The sequence below is a fragment of the Rhea americana genome, unplaced genomic scaffold (genome assembly GCF_003343005.1).
Source record: "Rhea americana isolate MKP2758 unplaced genomic scaffold, rheAme1 scaffold_11, whole genome shotgun sequence".
NCBI classification, from domain to species: Eukaryota; Metazoa; Chordata; class Aves; order Rheiformes; family Rheidae; genus Rhea; species Rhea americana.
The window spans coordinates 9131975-9152178 of NW_028185150.1; the positions used below are offsets into that span (position 1 = coordinate 9131975).

The 20204-nt window shown below is 39.4% G+C and overlaps 1 protein-coding gene across 5 annotated transcripts in view; it reads left to right on the plus strand.

Annotated features, from left to right (window-relative positions):
• The window catches only part of TRPM3 (transient receptor potential cation channel subfamily M member 3), a 261642-nt gene that overhangs the window by 103528 nt on the left and 137910 nt on the right, over positions 1–20204 (plus strand). The gene's annotated exons all lie outside the window — the stretch shown is intronic.

Sequence of the window (20204 nt, forward strand, 5' to 3'; positions counted from 1 at the left end):
TCTTTAACAGTGGCTTTAGGATTTTACATTAAATAGCAACAACTTTTATCAGAGTTATGGAGAATGTACATTCTGATTTTGTGAATACTGTCAAAATATTTCAGACTGAAACAACATTAACAAGCTACTCACAGCAGAAATTCATAAGTTTACATTAGTCAAGATTTTTCATGTTTATAAAAAAAGTTGTGTTTTTTTTTTTATTTTTGCAAAGTAAAGGGACTTTCGAAAGGAACAAACACACACAATATACATATATATATATACATAAACACAAATAAAAATTCCGTTTTCTTTTGACAACAATAACCATGTATGGGGAGTTACTTTCTTTTCCAAATCTGTGACTTCTTTTTCTTTAGTGGTTTGATTTTTGTACTCATTTCTACTAATCAGAATTAGGCAGATTACCCTTGCTTAATTTTAATATTCAAGCATGCTAGTATGTAAGACTTGTTTTGAATACTAGTAGGTATGTGCACAGAGAAGGGAGAAGTTAGGGAAAACTGAAGAAAAATCTGTCAATTACAAGTTGTACTTAACTACAGCCAAAACTTACAAGTAATAAATGTTAAATGGATGATAGCAGGCTTGATATTTTTTATTATGGAGTGTGGGCATTTAATCATTTGTTGCCTTTGAAAGAGTTCAGATTAAACAAAACTTCACCACACTACTGGGAGAAACGTTCTTTCTCTATTTTTTGCAGAAAGAGAGCAGTTCAGTTTAAGAATAATAATAAAAGATAAATCTGCATAAAGTTTGTTTTAAAGTATACTATGGGATACAAGGTTTATTATTAAAGAATTCACAGCTAATCTTACTCTTCTGCAATAACAGTACAGGGAAAATACTTTAAAAAGCAATAAATGGGCTTCTAGGTTACTATTCAGAAGTCTTCTCTGACTCTGGAAAGCTCGCATCAGTGTCAGGAAGTAGCAAGCTTTAGGTAACTCTCTAGTTGCAGCTGAGGAAGAAATAAGATATTTAGAAAAGAATGATTTGCAAAGGGAGCTGCCAAAGAGAGAGTGGAACTAGATTTCCCAGGTAGGATGTTTGCAGTCTTTTGCAGTGCAGAAGTCCCACTAAAATAGCAACTATAAAGTGAATGGGAACTAGCAACGCAGGATTTTCTGAGGAAAGAAGTTTGAAGGAAAATATAAGATTAGTGCTTGCTCTTCCTTCTGAAGATGAACTCAATCTAACCCAGGCTAATAAAAGCGTATTCCAGGGAATGCTATGCTCTTCTGCTTTGAGCCAAGAGAGTTTGTCCACAAAAGATATATTTTTTTCAGGGGCACCTTCTGTAGTCCTACAGAGTAGTGTATGGTCACCATTCAGTTTACTCCAGCACTCTTGTAAGTAGCATCTGTTTTGGACTCACAGGACTAACCCTTCCTCAGGCTGTTGTCACAGGGAAAGTCCATTTGGTGACAATCTTCAAAAAATGCCAGAAGTAGGGCAATAAGCAGAATTGCAACCCTGGACTTCAGGAGAGCAGACTTTGGGCTCTTCAGAGACCTACTTGAGAAATCTTGTGGGTTAAGGCCCTAGAAGGAAGAGCGGTCCAGGAGAGCTGGCTAGTATTCAAACATCACTTCCTCCAAGCTCAAGAACAGTGCATCCCTATGAGTAAGAAGTGCAGCAAAAGGGGCAGGAGACCTGCATGGGTGAGCAAGGAGCTCTTGGTCAAATTCAGACAGAAGAAAGTACACAGAATGTGGAAGAGGGGACAGGCTACTTGGGAGGATTACAGGAATGCAGTCAAAGTAGGTAGAGATGCTGCGAGGAAGGCTAAGGCCCGGTTGGAATTGAGTCTGGCAAGAGATGTTAAGGACAACAGGAAGGGCTTCTTCAAATACATCAGCAACAAGAGGAAGACTGGGGAAAATGTGGGCCCGCTACTGAATGGGGCAGGGGCCCTGGTGACAAGGGATACAGAGAAGACAGAATTACTGAATGCCGCCTTTGCTTCAGTCTTCACTGCTAAGGGCAGCCCTCAGGAATTCCAGAGCCTGGATGTAAGAAAAAAGTCTGGAGAAGGGAAGATTTTCCTTTGGTTGAGGAGGATAGGATTGGAGACCTTCTGGCCAAAATTGACATCCACAAATCCATGGGCCAAGATGGGATGCACGCACGGGTACCGAGGGAGCTGGCAGATGTTGTTGCCAGGCCACTCTCCATCATCTTTGAAAAGTCATGGAGAACTGGAGAGCTGCCTGAGGACTGGAAGAAAGCCAATGTCACTCCAGTCTTCAAAAAGAGCGAGAAGGAGGACCCAGGCAACTACAGGCCAGTCAGCCTCACCTCCATCCCTGGGAAGGTGATGGAACAACTCATTCTGGATGCCATCTCCAGACATATGGAGGAAAAGAAGATGATCAGCACGGATTCACCAAGGGGAAATCCTGCTTAACCAATCTGAGAGCCTTCTATGATGAAATGACTGGCTGGGTAGATGAGAGGAGAGCAGTGGACTTTTGACACTGTCTCCCATGGCATCATTCTAGAGAAGCTCAGGAAGTGTGGGTTTGACAAGTGGACAGTGAGGTGGATTGAGAACTGGCTGAAAGGCAGAGCGCAGAGGGTCAGTGGCGTGGAGTCCAGCTGCAGGCCTGTAGCTAGTGGCATCCCCCAGGGCTCAGGACTGGGTCCCATCCTGTTCAACTGCTTCATCAGTGACCTGGATGAAGGGACAGAGTGCCTCCTCAGCAAGTTTGCTGATGMTACCAAGCTGGGAGGAGTGGCTGACACACCTGAGGGCTGTGCTGCCATGCAGAGAGACCTGGACAGGCTGGAGAGCTGGGCGGAGAGGAACCTCCTGAGGTTCAACAAGGGCAAGTGCAGAGTCCTGCACCTAGGGAAAAATAACCGTATGTCCCAGTACAAGCTGGGGGCTGACGTGCTGGAGAGCAGCTCTGCAGAGAAGCACCTGGGAGTGCTGGTGGATGGCAGGGTGACCATGAGCCAGCAATGTGCCCTTGTGGCCAGGAAGGCCAATGGTCTCCTGGAGTGCATGAGGAAGAGTGTTGCCAGCAGGTGKAGGGAGGTGATCCTGCCCCTCTCCTCAGCCCTGGGGAGGCCTCATCTCGAGTACTGTGTCCAGTTCTGGGTTCCCCAGTACAAGAGAGACATGGAGCTGCTGGAGAGATGATCAGAGGGCTGGAGCACCTGCCCTATGAGAAACGTCTGCGAGAGCTGGGCCTGTTTATCCTGGGGAAGAGAAGACTGAGGGGGATCTTATCAACATGTATAAGTACCTGAAGGGAGGGCGTCAAGGGGACGGGGACAAACTCTTTTCAGTTGTCCCATTCAACAGAACAAGAGGCAATGGGCAGAAATTGAAGCACAGGAAGTTCYGCCTGACCGTGAGGGGGAATTTCTTCCCTGTGAGAGTGACGGAGCACTGGCACAGGTTGCCCAGAGAGGTTGTGGAGTCTCCTTCTSTGGAGATCTTCAAGGCCCGCCTGGATGCAACCCTGTCTGACATGCTCTAGGTGACCCTGCTGAGCAGTGGGGTTGGACTAGATGATCTCTGAAGGTCCCTTCCAACCTTACTGATTCTGTGATTCTGTGATACTGCAGCCTTCTCTTTTCTCCATGTCTTCGTCTCTGTTAGCTGACGTGTTAAGATGACAACACACGCTTTGTGGTAAAAACTTTTAAGACATCATCAGAAAGATGAACTGAGTACAAATTGCCCTCTTTGCAAGTGTTACATTACAGAATAACAGATCTATTAGGCACATCTCATTCTAAAGTATCCTCTTTTTGTCTTTGTAAAGCATCCTCCTTTCCTCCTTTTTTTTTTATGCTTCCCAAAACATTTGAAAGGTTTTTACAGTTGAAGCCTGTTACACTAATGAGGAAGCCATAGGGGAAATGGAGCAGTAACAATCTGAGTCAAATATTCAGAAATTTTAGCTATATTGTAAAAGTTTTCCAGGACTGTGACCTTATTTCATTTTTTATTCTATATTGTGGTAATTTAACTCGTGGCATATTTTCCGTCTAAAAAATATTTTTCATATCTTTTATCTAGCTAGTCATCTGCATATGAATGTAATGTAAAGTAACAAACCCAGTGACCTACCTCCCTATAATGGAATACACAGAGGAAAGTCACATTTTTCTATGAGTTGAGAGTTCCCCATTTAGAGCAAAGAACAGCTCTGCTCTAAGCCTGTAGCTTCCAGGTTTTAAACTTAGTGAAGTCCTACATACATGGAGTTGTTAGAGGTATCCTAACATGTTTATTTCATATATATAGGATATAAACTGGAGAAATCCAACATCTAGCTATTTGTGCAGAAAAGAGAACCTAAAATCAGGAATACTGCAGATTTTTTTTCCAAAGCACCATAGCTGCCACTTTACATACAGTTCACTTGGGCAAGCAGACAGTAGCTGCACTGAAACTCCAAAAACTGCAATTCAGTGAAAGGAAGCATGTAGAATTCCAAACTCTTGATCAAACGAGTTCACAAAATGATACCCAGAGACAAGTAATTTGCATAAACAAGACTTATACTTCTGAAGCTTACAGTATAGCTTTCACAGATAAAAGCTCTTTCTGGTCTTGAGACTTCTACAAACCCAAACAGAAGTACAATACTGATACCTGGGCTGGTCAGCGGAGGGGGGGGGGAATTGTGTGAGGGAAAGGAAGCATTTAGATTTCTTTTTTACAATAAAGGTACTAAATTTCAAAGATTGATTTAAAATGTTCTTAAAAAAAAATCTTCACCCAGAGACACAGCACAGATTTACCCACAAAGTGCTATTTAGATTTTGACCTTGATCTACTTGGTACAATCATTGCTGTCTGTGAATTTAATCTTCCCTTTGCTAGGAGTTCTCTGAGAACTGTAATAGGCACGTTAGTATAAAAGAATAAGAGGTTTTCTACACAATGTATAGTGTGGTTGCTTACTGTAATTTAGTGATTAGTTCTCTAGCAAAGCTTTCAACCATATGGTGGTTTGCATCTAGAGGCTAGGAGACAGATCAGAGTTGTTAAAGCAGTGGGTAGTTTCCAGTGAGCAAACCCTTACAGAACCTCTAAACAATCAGCTAGATCGCAAGACAACTGTTAAACTCCTACAAAAAAACCTGTGTGGTGTGGGACTGACAGAAAGAGCAAAGTGGGCTGCTGCTGCGACTCCAGGGCAGCAGGTCACTGCTGAATCCCTGGGCTGCGCCATTGCCACAGCCAGCTCCAACACCTCCGGGAGCAGAGAGAAGCAGATGCACTCCTCCTCCTCCTCCTCTTCCTCCTCCCACAGATCCCTTTTCCTCTGTAATTGCTCTGCATTTGAGGTTGCTGATCTGGGGTSCCAATTCTAACAGAAAATCTGGCGCCTTTGAGAGGCTACACTTCTGCACTCTAAATGAGTCTCTGTGTTTTCTCCACACATATTTAAAAAGTGCSAAGAGCACTTTAAGACCTCAGAGGTGGAGTGTTTCTATATCTTCTTCTGGAGGAACAAAAAAGGAAAAGCAAAAGAGGAGTGTTCACAAATGTGCTACAGTGAAGTCCACTGGGTTGCTAGGAAATGCAGGCTTCCCTGCAGCAGCCGCTCTGGCTTGACCCATGATTTCAGTCTGTAGACTTTTCAAGCAGAAGTTGCTAATTTTTGCTTCATTCACTCAGTGAATCTGTAGTTTCCATCAGATTGAATAAGATGAACCACTAGACTCATTTTCAGTTGTAATATGTCCTGTTGAAGGTCCTCACCCTGGAAATGAAGTAGTACAGTAGCAGTTGGTGCTATTTAMTGCAGATGAGAGTATTGCCTAGAGAGGTTCAAGGAAGCTCCATTAGAGTCCTAAATTCAATAATTAAGGACTGTCACGTATATACTAGCATTTCAAAGCACCAAAGAAAAAAAATCAGRTAAGGTCAAGACCAAATTCATCTCTGCAGTTCACTGATGCTATGTGATTAATTTCAATGGCTTTGCCTGTTAGACATTAAAAGCTCAGTTTGAATACATGCAGTCCTCACAGCACATGCTGTCTTAAATGGTGAAAGTAAAATTTGGCTACACTTTTATGTGTATCTCACATAATGTTTATTTCTCACTCTACTATCTAGTTAAAAATAATGCAAAACATCATGAATACCTAGTATAACTTTTTTTTTTTTTTCATTTTCAGTTACTTGGTCTGTGGTGTCTTATTTATGGAATATAGAGCAAACTGCTTAGTGAAATTCAATGCATAAAGATTTGTTACTGACTCTAAGAACAGTTTGCTCCATATTCTATAAGTAAGACACTTTATGAATTGTTATTCATTACTGGTAGATATACTTTGCTGTAATAAGGGACATTATTTTGAACAACTTCTTGCACCCAAGAAAYGTAATAGAGTTTAATGACTGTAATAGTACTGTATTAAATGTATGTATTCCTTATGTCACCAAGTCGGTGATAAAGAGGTGTTGTCGATAGATCTGGATCACTATTTTCCCTAATCACAATCCCACTACTTTGCAGCATGTGTAGGTATGCAGACTACATGTCTTTTGTGTTCAGYCTACATAGCAAGCCTTATTCCATTCCCCAGTCTGCAAAAGTCTAACTAAAGTCCTATTTAAAAAGGGCAAGTAGAAGTATCCCTATATGTCTTTCTACTGTGCATTTCCCTCACAATCGCTTTCTTTTTTTTTCAGGAATTCTGCTGTTGTGCCAAAACAGGAGTCATTTTATTATGACATCTTGTGTAAACAGAGATATGGTCATGAGTGGTTTAGATACGCTTGCATATGGTGTGTTATTCTTCACTTTCATCTTCTCTTCRAACTGTTACTAAGAGTGATACTTTTTATTAAATATAGAAAAAAACATAAAACAAAAAGATAAAACAGGAAATATATTAAAATGTACATGACCTATTATTTTTAATTGAATCTTAAATTATCATTTCCTATGAAGTCAGCAGTAAAAAATAATGAGGCAGACATTTTCTTTTAGATTCTAAGATTTTCTAAATAATCTTTTTATACATGAGTCCTTAATGAGTCAGTGACATTGAGTCACTGACTTCGGTGTGTACAGGATTAGTCACTAAGTTTTYATAATCTTTTTTAATATTGCTATTCAGCTGAAAGTAAAGCTGTCAAAAAATATTTACTGAAGTCCTTGTAAAAAGCAATTATATGTAAAAAATAATTATTTTTTGTTTTTTTCTTTTCTGATCAGAGAAACTATGACAGATTTTATTCATACATTTGGTAAGGCATTCTTGATGAAAACCTTACTTTATTCCATTTAAAAATGAGACCAGTTGGAGAGAGTGTTATTAGGGATAAATTACTTTCAAAGCTTATTGAACCATAGCCGTCTTTGTAAGTTAGAAAACTATCTGTTTAAAGTACGTAAACCAGCAGCCATATGGTAATGTCACCTTCAGTAGCCCAATGGGAAAAGGTAGTTATTTCRTTCTGCATTATTTTTTGTGAGAGAGAGCAACAAATTAAAACAACTAATCCACTTCACTGAACTTAGCAAAGCTCAGAGACTTCAATTAACCATCAGTTTAATAAAGGTACTAATCTGTATTAAATGAAATCCTTCAAGGGCTCACATTTAAGTAATGCGTAAGTAATAATCAGTGAGTCCTGATAGGGGGGCCTGCTGGGGCAGATAGCTGGAATGTGCTGTGTATTCAAATTCCAGATTTAGACCCAACATAAAAGAGAAACTGCTCAAGCCTTTCTAAGTAAAAGTTTTTTTTTTTCCATTACTGGGCTTTAATATCTAGCATATTCAAAACTGCATGTTCTAAAAAATGCTATTGAAGTCCTAATTACAATGTCAAGTCAAAACAAGAAAGTAATTTAAAACTGCTTATGTGCCCTCTCTGTGAATGACCTCCATCATACAGCTTTGCAGAAAGTAAGACTGCRCTGGATGCTTTGTGTCTCTGTCCTACAAATATTCACTTAACCGGGAAGCTCTAATAAGCTGTAATTTGTGCAGCTCCTTTCCAGAATTCCCTGTCACATTGCAGGCTGCATTCAACTTACAGTGCTGGAGAGCAGCAGTGGTTTAATTTCAAGTCATGCACATGCATTTTTGTGTATGTAGAGCTATCTGCAGTTCAGGGTACAAGATGATGAATATCARCCCTGTCTTGTCTTATAACAGACAGTATTGGTTTTGTATACATTTAATGAAAGGTCCATGCCACCTGGCGTTCCAAAATAGTTTCAGCATGAGAAATAATGCTTTTCAGACATGAATGTGTTCTGACTTCTGTCACTCTAGACCTTTGTGTGGGTCTCATACTGAGCAAAAATGAAAAACTACAAAACCCAACTGAATTGCCTTTTAGGAATATCCAGGTTTTTCACTTTGTGTCTAGGGACTTAAACTCCAGCATTTTCAAACTGATAATTTTGCCAGTTCTGTCTGACCTGTGAGCAGCACTGGATTGCACCTTAGGCTGTCTGGTATGATAGGCTGGAGATTGGACTTCCTGTAGGGGCAGTGTTAAAGAGTTACAGTGCATGGTTTGAACTATATCTTACATAAAAACTCTGCTTTCTCTTTTGCATCTCGTTAAGCCACAAGGGATGGTTGTGATTACCAGTCTGACCAGCCGGGTAGCATGGCCATAACAACAATTATTTCCCTGAACCAACTTGACTGAGGTCAAGCATATTTTAAGGACATCCAGCCTCTAGGCTGATCCAGCCTCTAGGGAAGAGAGRGAAGAAAATTGACTAGCCTACAGAAAACCAACACAACACAGAAAGCTGTGCCATAAAACATGTCTGTTCACATGAAAATATTTAATCAGGTGCTGGGAAAAAAAAAAAAAAAGAAGAAAAGACCTACCAAAACGTAGCAACATCTCTCTTCTTCCTATTTTCATGTTCAAATACTGGCACAGCAGTAATTGTCCATTCCTCATGCCAGGCTGCTTCCTGGAGTAGTGCAAGAACTGTGAGCTTAACAAAATCTCTGCAGGTGAATATCATCTATCAACAGTCTTTGCTGTGACTGCCCATTTGGGATTTTTAAGGAGAAAGTGATATGGGGGTCTAATCCCAGAGAGTGGGGTTATCATGTGATGAGAGTTTGCAATAGTTTGCCCACGAATCAGAGTCTGTTTCTCAGACTTCACTAGCTTATTCATGTTTCCATTTTTTTTTCTAAATTGGTGTAATCCAGCTTGTTTGCCTCATTTGTGTTTTTCACTTGCGCATATGTATAAAAGACATATGTACATGAACAGCCACAAGGATTATTCTTTTCAAGGAATCAAGCTGGTATGAAGCCACCCAATAGAAGTATCACTTTCTTGTTGAGAGCATTTCTGGCAATTGGTTCACAGAACTAGTAGACCGAATCAGCCATTTGTTTTGGCTAAAAGAACACTGAAATAAGACAGTGATGTGAAAGCCTGTGGTTTGTTTTCCTCAGTGCTAGGCTCCAGTCCTCCAAAGTTACCTAAGTCAGAGCACATGAGGTTGCCTACAGAGAAGAATTTTCAAGATTTGAGATTTAATGAGACCCACCTGTGTTCACTATAAAAGCATAAACCTAATATTAATTCAAGGATTAGAAACAGAATTGTAGGATGGCTTAATGATCATTTAAAGTCAAAGCCAAATAGGCTGAAAGAAGGCCTTTCGGTAAAGCTTGCATGCATCAAGCAAAGCTTAATTCATAAATGAATATATGAATAATAATAATAAAACAGTAAAGTATTTATTATTATATATAACTTAGAACACAATTTTATATGACTTAGAGCAGCTGATATACATCAAAGTTAACAGGATTAAATTCTGATATAGTTGGTCTTTAAAATTACTTATTACGTAAGAAGAGAAAATTAAAATCTTGGTTGAGTTTTTATTTTATCACTGTCATTTGAGGAGGCTAGCTGACTGAACTGAGTTTCAAACTTCTTGAGACTAGGATAATAGCCCATTTTTTTTGAATCGTCCCTTTCAAGTAAGACTCTCTGTTGAGGTCAAACAAGAAACACTAAAAGCACCTATTTAAGTTTTCAGTGATTTTTTCTGTTCTAAACTCTGTGACTTAATAAGAAATTCTGTCTCAAAACTCTTTTTCTGTTTTCTGCTTTGATCCTYAAGTGAAACCATAAAACTTCACTTATATCTTCATTTTTGGTGATTGTTTCTTTTTTAATTAAAGAATATTACGTGAATAAGCCACATATTTAGAACTAAACATCATGGAGAGAAAAGAGTAATGGAATCCTGTCCATAAAAAGAAAAAAAAATTATGTTTTTTTTTTATGTGAATCTTGGACACAAAGTGCATGCTTTTAAAGTCATCTTAGAGTCTCAAAACAGTTAGGATAATGATTGCATTTATTTTTGAATATAAATGACTGTATTTGATTTTCAATTAAGAAAGTGCATATCAGGTAACAATCTGTGAGACTGCACAGCTCTCAAGCCACAAGGAATAAGACAAGTAGTTGCGGTATGCCTGGAGCTCTATGACTAAAAATATCCTGCATYGCGCACTTATCTAGAACAGGGCTCCAGGTTTAAGTGATAGGATTATACACTTTTAAATTTTATCTTTATTTTTTATTTTCCTTTCTAATGAAACACTGTMGGTCTCCTGTGTTAGACTGACTGCTTTAATCGGAGCAGGAGGAAGAATAACAATTCTAGTCAGAGTAATGTATATTTTTTAATTAAAGCTGAGTTTGAGTGGACTTTCGACAGAAAGAAGGAAGAAGTAAAGTGTCATTGCCAGGAGGAATAAAAGGAGCAGTGAGGAGCCCTACAATAATTAACTTAGCATAGAACTTAGATGAAAAATATTTTAGCCTGAAAAACATCTTTGAGCTCTTAAATATAGTCAAAAATATTAAAAAGATAATGAACATTCCTTGGCATAAAAATAGTAATGCCTTGTCTGACAGACATGTGCATGGCATGGAATTCTTATGGGCGAGGTAAGATCAGTAATCTCCATAAGTATGCCACTTCTTTTCGCATGACTGATTCCTGTACTGATGCAGGAAAACTGTAGTTTGCAGAATAATATTTGATCTGAACCTTTTCTAAAAATATTAAGTTATATAATGCTATAAATATTTGGAGAAAAATATGCTCCTAAGAATAGAGATACAAATTCATTGTAGTTCTACTGGGAACARTCTAACTATTTCAGATTTGCTGAACCACGACATTTTAAGTATGCTGCTTGCATCATTACACAATTAGACGTGCTTCCCTCATGACTGCATTGTATGTCCACAGCATAAGAAAAGTGCATAAAAGCAGTTTCTTGCACTGTTCTCAAAATCCAGATCAGAGTTTATCTGACAGTGTTTCAAAATGATCATTCACTCCAATGAATACGTTAATGTTCATACTCTTTAGATGTTTTCACCTCTTTCGTTTACAGCTAGGCAAATATGCTGTAGGTATTTTAAAGAGAATCATTCTTTATAAGGAAAAGTTAAATTCTGGAATTTAACTATTAAGTTATACTTTAATTATGTTTTTATTCTGTATGTTTCTTGTGCATGTATTCCTGCACTAAACTTGTTGCCTTRGGTTGACATTTGACACCTAGATACTGTTTTTCAAGAGAATCAAATGCCAACAGCCTGTAAATACTAAATGCAAAAAAACAGATCTGCTAACTGTAATGCTAAGCCATGTGTGCCTAGATTATAATGCAATGAGAAAATATTGTAATGCCCAGATCCTTAGGAAATAGAATAATATAATACCAGACTTCATAGAAATACCTCTAAAAGAAAGGTAGCTATTATTGCAGGGAGTGTTTCATTTYTCAGATACGCATCTGCAGGAGCCATGCTCTGGGTTTCCTAGAAAGTGGCCATATCTTTGCGATGAGTAAAAGAACAGACTTCCGAGCAAAAGAAGAAAAGAAAAAATGGCCTTGGTTTCTCGGGGGGAAGGTCTCTCACCGGCACGGCACCTGCTCGGATGTTTTCCATCATGCCGTGTCAGACAAGGCAGGGAGGAATCTGCGCGGGCAGGGGAGGGGTGGCRTGGCAGAGGTAGGGGAGGTGCTGACTGCTCTCCAAGGTCGAATCTGGGGGCAAGGGGCACCCCGCGGCTGCGAGAGGGCTGGCCGATGGCAGGAGGGCTGCTTCCCTTCTCTGCGCTCAGGAGCGGCGCGCCCAGCGTCGTTTTGGAGGGGTATCGTTTCTCTGGGCTGCAGGCAGACATGAGCAGCTACAAACAACAAAACTGAAGATAAAGTGATGCTTCTCCCTTTGCGTTACGTGACTGAGTACCACATGCCTAGGGCAAGCATCAGGGTTAGACATAAACTCGCAAGTTCAAAAACTCAACTTTTATTCTTCCACCTGCTTCCATGTATGGCAAGAGGCAGCTCTGAGCTATGGTCTAAATATCTGTTCTGACCTAATCTGCTGAGAAATGTTTTCATTAGGTCTATTTGGCATCAGCTTCGAGGCTTGCCAACATTTTGCTCAATTCAAACAGTTTTGAATGTGTTTTGTGACTGGCATGACTTATTTAGGACCCTTCCCCTTTATTACAGAGTTTCAGTTCAAGCTATCACTGAAACCAGCAGTTGCAGCAGATCATATAGCAGAAAATGAAATGAGAAACAAAAATTTTTGGCACTGTTGTTTTTGCTTCCTTTGGACTAGCAAAGCAGAGATAGCAGCATTCTTGTAGTTTGGTTCAGAATATGTCCRCCAGCTCTTCACAGGAACATATATAAGGAAGCTGATGTTGAAATCCAGCTTTTATTTTTGTCATCAATTCAGCTATCAGAATCTAAATGATAGATTGGGCTTGAAATATGCCTAAAAACAATGTCTCTTTTATTTACTGCTTCTTAGAGCGGAAACTGGCCAAGGTCTGTGGTTAAAGTGCCAGGAAAAAAAAAAAAAAAAAGAAGAAGAAAAGAAAAAAAGACAGGTTAGAATACAGAACATGAGACATGAGATAGCTCTGTGCCCCTAGGATCTGTGCCCATTAATCCCTGTGTTTTGTACGATAAAGTTGGCAAAGTCAAAAGAGTGGCACCCGAGGGACCCCTTCTGCCTCCCAGCACCCTGCCTGCGACACAAAGATCGTGACAAAGATAGCTTGGCGATCCTGACTAGAGTCTTAACAAAGTCTAGGGACCACATCTCCATCCGGCACGGTGTGGCCAGGGTCGCGGACGGGGGAGGCTGGGAAGCGGTGGCTGGTGCTCCACGAGGTTTCCCTTCCYCATGCAGGGGAGCGGTTGTGCTCTGTCTGCGCAGGATTTTGTGTGACAGCCAGGGAGATCTTCTAAAAAGTGAATAACCGCTGCAGCACAGCATCAGGTTAGTGCCAGAGCTGAGGGAATTAGAAGAAACCATCGTTTGCTGGTGATTGCTCTCCCTAGCAATGTCTTCTCCTGAAAGTCGAGAGTGTTAGGGCCACTCGTAGCCCTGGGGAAGCCGGCTGTGTGCTGGAGTCTTACGGTGATGCAAGCAATGCATTTCTAGTGTCCTTCCAGGTCCAGTTCCAGTATTTGAACATATACTGAAAGACTCTCCTTTTCCTTTTTAACCAGGGCTGGAAAGAAAAGGCGAAKAAATCCTCTGTAAAATTGCATTCCAGGTCCATTTTGACAGATTTGGCATAGAAAGAAATCACATTCATGGGTTTTGTGCCTTTAGAAAATTTTAGCCCTTCTGTCTTTTGTAACCAAAGTGATTAATGTAAGACTTCTGTACTAAATTTGGAGTCTTACTGCACCTTATTTTGTAAAATGATTTTCTATAATTACTTCTCATATTCTATTTTCCTCTTCCCTCCCAATAGCTATCACTTGATTCAGTAATAGCTTTGTAATTCTGTATTTTGAATTTTAAAAAATCTTCACAAATAGTGTCCTTTTGAAGCTGTTAGCAGAGATATTTGGAAAAGTAAACACAGATCTCACATCACAAAAAGGGAGGGGGAAAAAAGGAGAAAAAGTGCCAGTTTGGTGGAATTAGCTACTATGAGCAAATTTCTTTTATCTTTCACTTTGGAATTGTAATGTAAATTTGTATCTCACTAGTGTCTAACAGTTTCTTAGTGTGCAAAATATTGAGCTATTTGATCWGCCATTGCACTTTCTGGGATGCATCTTTTATAGTTTCTTTCCTTCCGGAAATCTCTGTCCTGATACTTCTACAGTGAAGGTTCATTACCCTGCACAGTTTTACCTTAAGTTAAAAATGAGCATCCTGGGCATATAGCCCAAATCTGTGTCTAATAATCTTGATTATCTAGAAAAATACCAAATTAGTGCAGCATATCTCACAAAAGACTTATATTTGTTTTCTCTTCAAAATGCAAACGRTATATAATTAAATTTACATTTGATAATGAAAAAAAGAATATCAATCTGATGTATTTCCATAATATTTTATCCCTTCTTTATGTGAGATGATAATGTGATATATTACCATTTATGATGCTTGAAATGTGCGCTCTAAACCTTCTCCTTATAAGAAGATTTGGATTTACTTTTCACTGAATGAGAACCATACCAATTTGTCAGATTGTGCTACATACAAATACTACATATAACTTCACAGTTTTCTCTACACCTGTAAAGAACTCTGGCTAGTGAAGACCCAGTATAAAGAATCTATCCCAGATCTCTTTCAGTTGCAATTACAGTCCACTTAAAATTATTAGTCCAAAGGGGTAATAGGATTTAAACTGTATTGCTAAATCTTCCAATGTGATTTTAAAAGAGTTGGATTTTTAATGTCAATAGTAGATACTCCAGTTGACCCTATTTGCTTAGATATATGACATAATGAAAAATCACAATAGATTTCATTCCAAAAATTAGCATTTTGTGTGGTATGATTAACAGCAGAGGGATGCAMCTTGCTACCAGTTTATTCCACATCAGAGAACTGACATTATCAGGTCTCAATAATAAGGTTCATATAATTCAAAATTTCACCTAAAGTTTCCCATAGTTCCAAAATGCCAGCTGAAAACAGAATAAATAATTTTCCCATTTCACGTGGAAGACCTGGGAAGCACTGTTGTTACACCACGCTGTGCTGYTGGCATGACACAGTCTTCTCAGAGTGCTTTGTCCTGTGTCCATTTGCTGAATGTGTTTGGGCACAGAGGAGAAGTGTCTGTACCTCCTGTCATGACCCACCTCTTACTGCCTGGAGCTGTGCCACGCACCAGGGAAGAGGAAAGTTAGATGGTAGGAAAGGCAACCTAATGCTCATCCTCAGTTCGCTGGCCTGAAGATGATTTCAGATAGGGAGACCTGGAGGGAGACACTGGAATGCAAGGAGGCCCTGGGAGGAGCAGTTGAAGAAGTTCAGTGCAGGAAAGGAGAGGTTCCCACGGCCAAGGGCAGGATAAAAGGATGTTGCAGCAGATCTCACAACTTCACTGAGCAACAGAAGCTGAAACCATTTTTGTCGGTGGTTAACGTGGTTGATCTCTCTCTTGGTTTTGGCCCTGCCCAGAAGAAACAACCTGCTGCCTTCTGGGTGTTTCAGGAGGCAGACTGAATTTTTCTTTTCTCCAGCTAAGGTTGGCTATGACATCTGAGAAAATTATGAARTTGCTTCAACAGAGAATATGGAAGACAAAAGAGCTGATAATATATATGGTTTCATCTCTCRACTCTTATAATTGGCTCTTCTTCTACTTGTTCTTCCAGAACAGTGTCTGGAGGAAAACTGGAGGATGAGGAAACCAGAACTGGACTTTGCATTCTAGCAAAGGACATCTAGGACACTTTGCTRTTCAGGGATGAGAGAGGGATTTGTGGATAATTGTGAGGCTGGAAGATGAGATGAAATGTGAAGGGTGGCATATAATTGGCCCATATGAATGTTTAAGGATTGGGGAACGTCTGRAATCTCCATTCCTTCAGGCCCTTTCACACAATTTTGTGCAATTTAATTTTAATTGCTTCTTCAAGTTAGCACCCACACAGTGGTTAACAAAACCACCTCACTCTTTAAATTTGAAAGAGCAGACAGTGTTATAACTGTCATACATTTGTGGGGTGGAACGAGCAGTTCAGAAATCAAGTAATTCAGACAAAAATAGATTCAGTAGAAAACTCCTACATTTGTGTTTTAACCTCATGACTTTTTATTAGGGAGGAATGAGATCTGTCTTAATGTGGAGATTGTTTTCTTTCCTTAACATGGGAGTTAGGAATAATGTTGCATTTTTTTAGAAGATGGAAATTAGCCTACTGTCTTAAAAGATAATAATGTTGAATGTTGAATGGGATGGAAAAGTGTATTTCCTGTATAGGCTCTTTACAAATGTGTGTGTGAACCTGAAGATTTCTGTGAGACTTCTGTGTAGACTTCATATTGTTATGATTTATTAGGTCGAATTTGACAGGAATTAGAACTACATATGGGTATACTGCTATTTCGATAGATTTTGATTAAAACAGCTTAATTTTTTGGCAGTTCTTTATAATTAGCATTATAAATTCTTTACTACACTGCCATGAAATGTTGGGGTTATGCTAGATAGTTCCATGGAAACATTAACTCAGTGCTCAGCAGTGATGGTCAAGGAAAGCAGATCAATTTTTTTTAGGAATCAGTAGAAAAAGAATTTATATTAAAATAATGAATACCAGCATGCTTCTATACCACGACTGAAGCACATCAGAGGTGTGCTCTTCTGGTTCCTCCTTGCACAGGAAGGATAAAATGGAACTGGAAAAAGTCTAGAGAAGGGCAACAAGGATGGCAAAAGGTCGTGAATGGTAAGGGCTCAGTCTGGAAAACAAGATTAAGGAGAGGCATGTAATCARTGTCTTGAAGACTGTGATTGGCAAGGAGAGGATGAATGGGAATTGACTGTCCAGTGTCTGRGTACAAGAGCATGGAAATGGAACATGGAAATACTGGAAGCCAGGTTCAGAACAAAGGATGCCAAAAGTCTGCATGAAATCAATAGGCTACTGCGTGGAAGGGAAGTCCATGGAGCATTACAGAATATATAGAAACTATGTGCACTCCAGGAAGTCCCTGATCAGAAAATGGTTGTTGGTTCATAAGAGTATTAGAAGAAAGTAATATAAAYGTTTGCCGTGTTCTTACTTTTCTTTAATTTATGATACTTTTAGAGACAGGACGCTGAGCTAGATGAAACCTTCATCTGACTCAGTAGGGCTGTTCTGGTTTTACCTATTCAAATAACTTTAACGTCATCACAAATTTGAGGAAATCATAAGTGCTTCAAAGCTAAACATCATAAACGAAGTCAGTAGGCTAAATTCTTCCTCCTGTGTACCACTACYCATGAGAAGAAAACAGAAGATGTAAAATTTTCTTTTCCATTTCCTTCTGATAAGAACAATGTCAGATATAATATCGTTTAATATTCTAAACTATTGATTGAAAAGTTCCTGATTATTTTCAAATTACTCCATTTCTTCCAAGTACAATATAAAAGTTACAGCTGGTAAACAATGATAACAGATAGATTCTGTAAAGTACTGTAGTTATAAATGACTGCATTCTGCGCCCACCTACTGTGTACTGAACACAGCTTGATCTTCAGACAATTGAACATTGTTCTTGGAACAACTCTGATGATAAAGTGTTTGGGAAAACAGTTAGAAGAATAAAGAGCACAGAAATACAGCTATCGTGGATAAAGTCCTGACAGCCAGCCTCTAAGATATCACCAGTAATAAAACTCTCATAGAAATTGAAACATTTAGGGACAATCTAATGATCCATGTAGCTTAATGTCCAGAGAGGCCAATTCCTAATGCTTCAAGAAAGGCATAAAACTGCTCGTGATGCTTATATTGCTGCTTATATAATTGAGTAACACTAAAACAAAGGGGAGAAATTTGGCTCAAGTACAACTTGGAATTAGGTTATATTGAAGCATTGCCATCCCTTGTACTCATGTAGCTGTAGAAGTTCGTACTTCATGTAGCTGTAGTGTTCATCCCACTCAGAGGCAGTGGGATTTCCAAAAGTGCCCAAGCCCATGTGATTAAGAAACACTGATCACATCTGCTTGCAATAGCACTGATGCRCTTCAGTCACCAGATGCTCCTGCAAATCCTTTCTGTAATTTGCTTCAATAGTRCTCCATCACTTTTCCAGCAACCCTGTCCCACTGCAAAGTAGCGAAAAGCTTTTATCAACACTTCTCTTGCCATAATGAAACCTGCCTCATAACCCCATTGCTTATGGGTCATTAACAAGGTTGGGATGCAGGAGGTTAGAACTGGCTCCCATTCTGCCCCACTGCTGAAACTGAGTATGTTTCTAATACTGTCATTTTTGGTTCCTTTTTAAAAATAACTTCAATTCATAGGACAGCAGTTAAGCATTTCAGCTGCCAAACATGTTAGAATCTGCCAAAACTCATTTTCCTGAAAAAATTCTGCTCCTGATTTATTTTTTATAATCACTCTCCTCTTGCATAAGGAGTCAGTACTGGGTTAGCCCATTGCTAACTATTGTTTCAGAATTCATTTCATTTTAAATGAACTGGCCTGAGAAAGTTAATAGTGTATATGTTTGTTGGCCTGAATGTGCAGCACCCACTTCTTTAAAAGCACTAGCTCTATCCTGCAGTTTACATAGTAGAGAAAAAATAGCTGTGTCTGTTTATTGACTGTTTCTTTATTGTTGCCCAAAATATAGAAAAAAGATCGGTGGCCTTGGTAGTTCATTGCCAGTATCATAACGTAAAGCATCTTTACATGAACTACCATGAACAGAGTTGTTCTCTGTGGCGGGGACTTACTCAGGTTTTCCTTTAGCCTCTACCATAAAACATCCTCCGCAGAGTCGCTGACTTCTGCCCCAAGTTACTTTTCAAGCTAAAATCTGAATGCAGGAAAGATCTACAGGATCTTGCAAAGTTCAGTACTGAAATTTCATTTCAAATTTAGGTTTGGATTTTTGCTTAGTTATCCAAATCAGCTGAAATCCTCTCCCTCTTTTTCAACCTCTCAACCAAATCAAATGCTCTTGAGTTAAAATGCAAGCAGTCTTTTCCTACTGACTCCCAAGTCATATTCTTTAACCCACTGAGCTCAGTTTAGTAGATGTCTTCTTCACACTGCAGCTAATCTTCCTCACCATCCTCCACAGACCATTGCCAGTCCAATCCTGTCCTAAAGAGATCTCCCAAGGCTGACACTCTGTTTCTGCTGCTCAAAACTGTGTAGCAGAGAAATATATATGTAGATACATAAAACATATGTGTATGTATGTATGTATATATACACTTTTTTGTACACAGAAATCTCATGGCACTGAGAGAGAAAAGAATTCTCATGGGTTAGTCAGCCTTGCAGGAACTTCTCAGCACCAGTGATGGTGTAAGAACTTTGTAGGTTGACACACGTGCTCAGTCCAACTCATCCTGGTCCCATCGGTGCCAATACGCATGCAGAATAGTTTTGTACTGGGTATCCATCAGTTCCACAGATGGACAGAAAGATTTCTGTGGGCTAGAAGGCAGCCTTATTGAAATTGAAAAGGAAGGTATAGGAGAGTGGAGCTCGTTCAGACTTGAGCGAGGAAAATATCAGGTTTTGGCTAAAGCTAGAAAAAAGTCTGTGATTCAAAACACACCATCAGTTTGTGTCAACAGAAATCTAAATGCTTTTTTCATGAAAAGGTTGTCCTTCAGTGCCAATATCAAGTACTTACAGTACAGAATGAATCCCTGAATGTGTAAGCATGCAGGTTAAATTTAGAATTACTTTTAATAAAGCTGAAAATAATACAGTTGCTTGTCTTTGAAAGACAAAAGATTTGAGCTTGTAACTTTCTGAAAAGATACATTCGTTACAATATAGCAGCTGTGGTGAGGAACATCCACAAATCCGGATGACTTTGGATAAATGCCATCGCTGATTAACCGAAGTGTATTTCAGCTGTATATGGATTCCTCATAGTTACCCAATAAATACACTGGTTTCATTCTTTAGAGATTAACAGTCTCTCTTGTGTGTTCAGGTTCTTTCCAGTTTAGTACACTGTTTCTTCTGAAGGATTTACTTTCCTGGGCTGAATTTTAAGGACTCGGAGCACCTTACCACACTTTCACAACCTTGCTTTCTGCAGCAGCGTGGGGCAGAGTGGGAGGGGGAAAAAGGGGGGGAAAAACAACAACAACAACAAAAATTTTTGCCGGGCTTGTGCCAGTTAGACCCAATCTCCCCGGGGATTTGTTT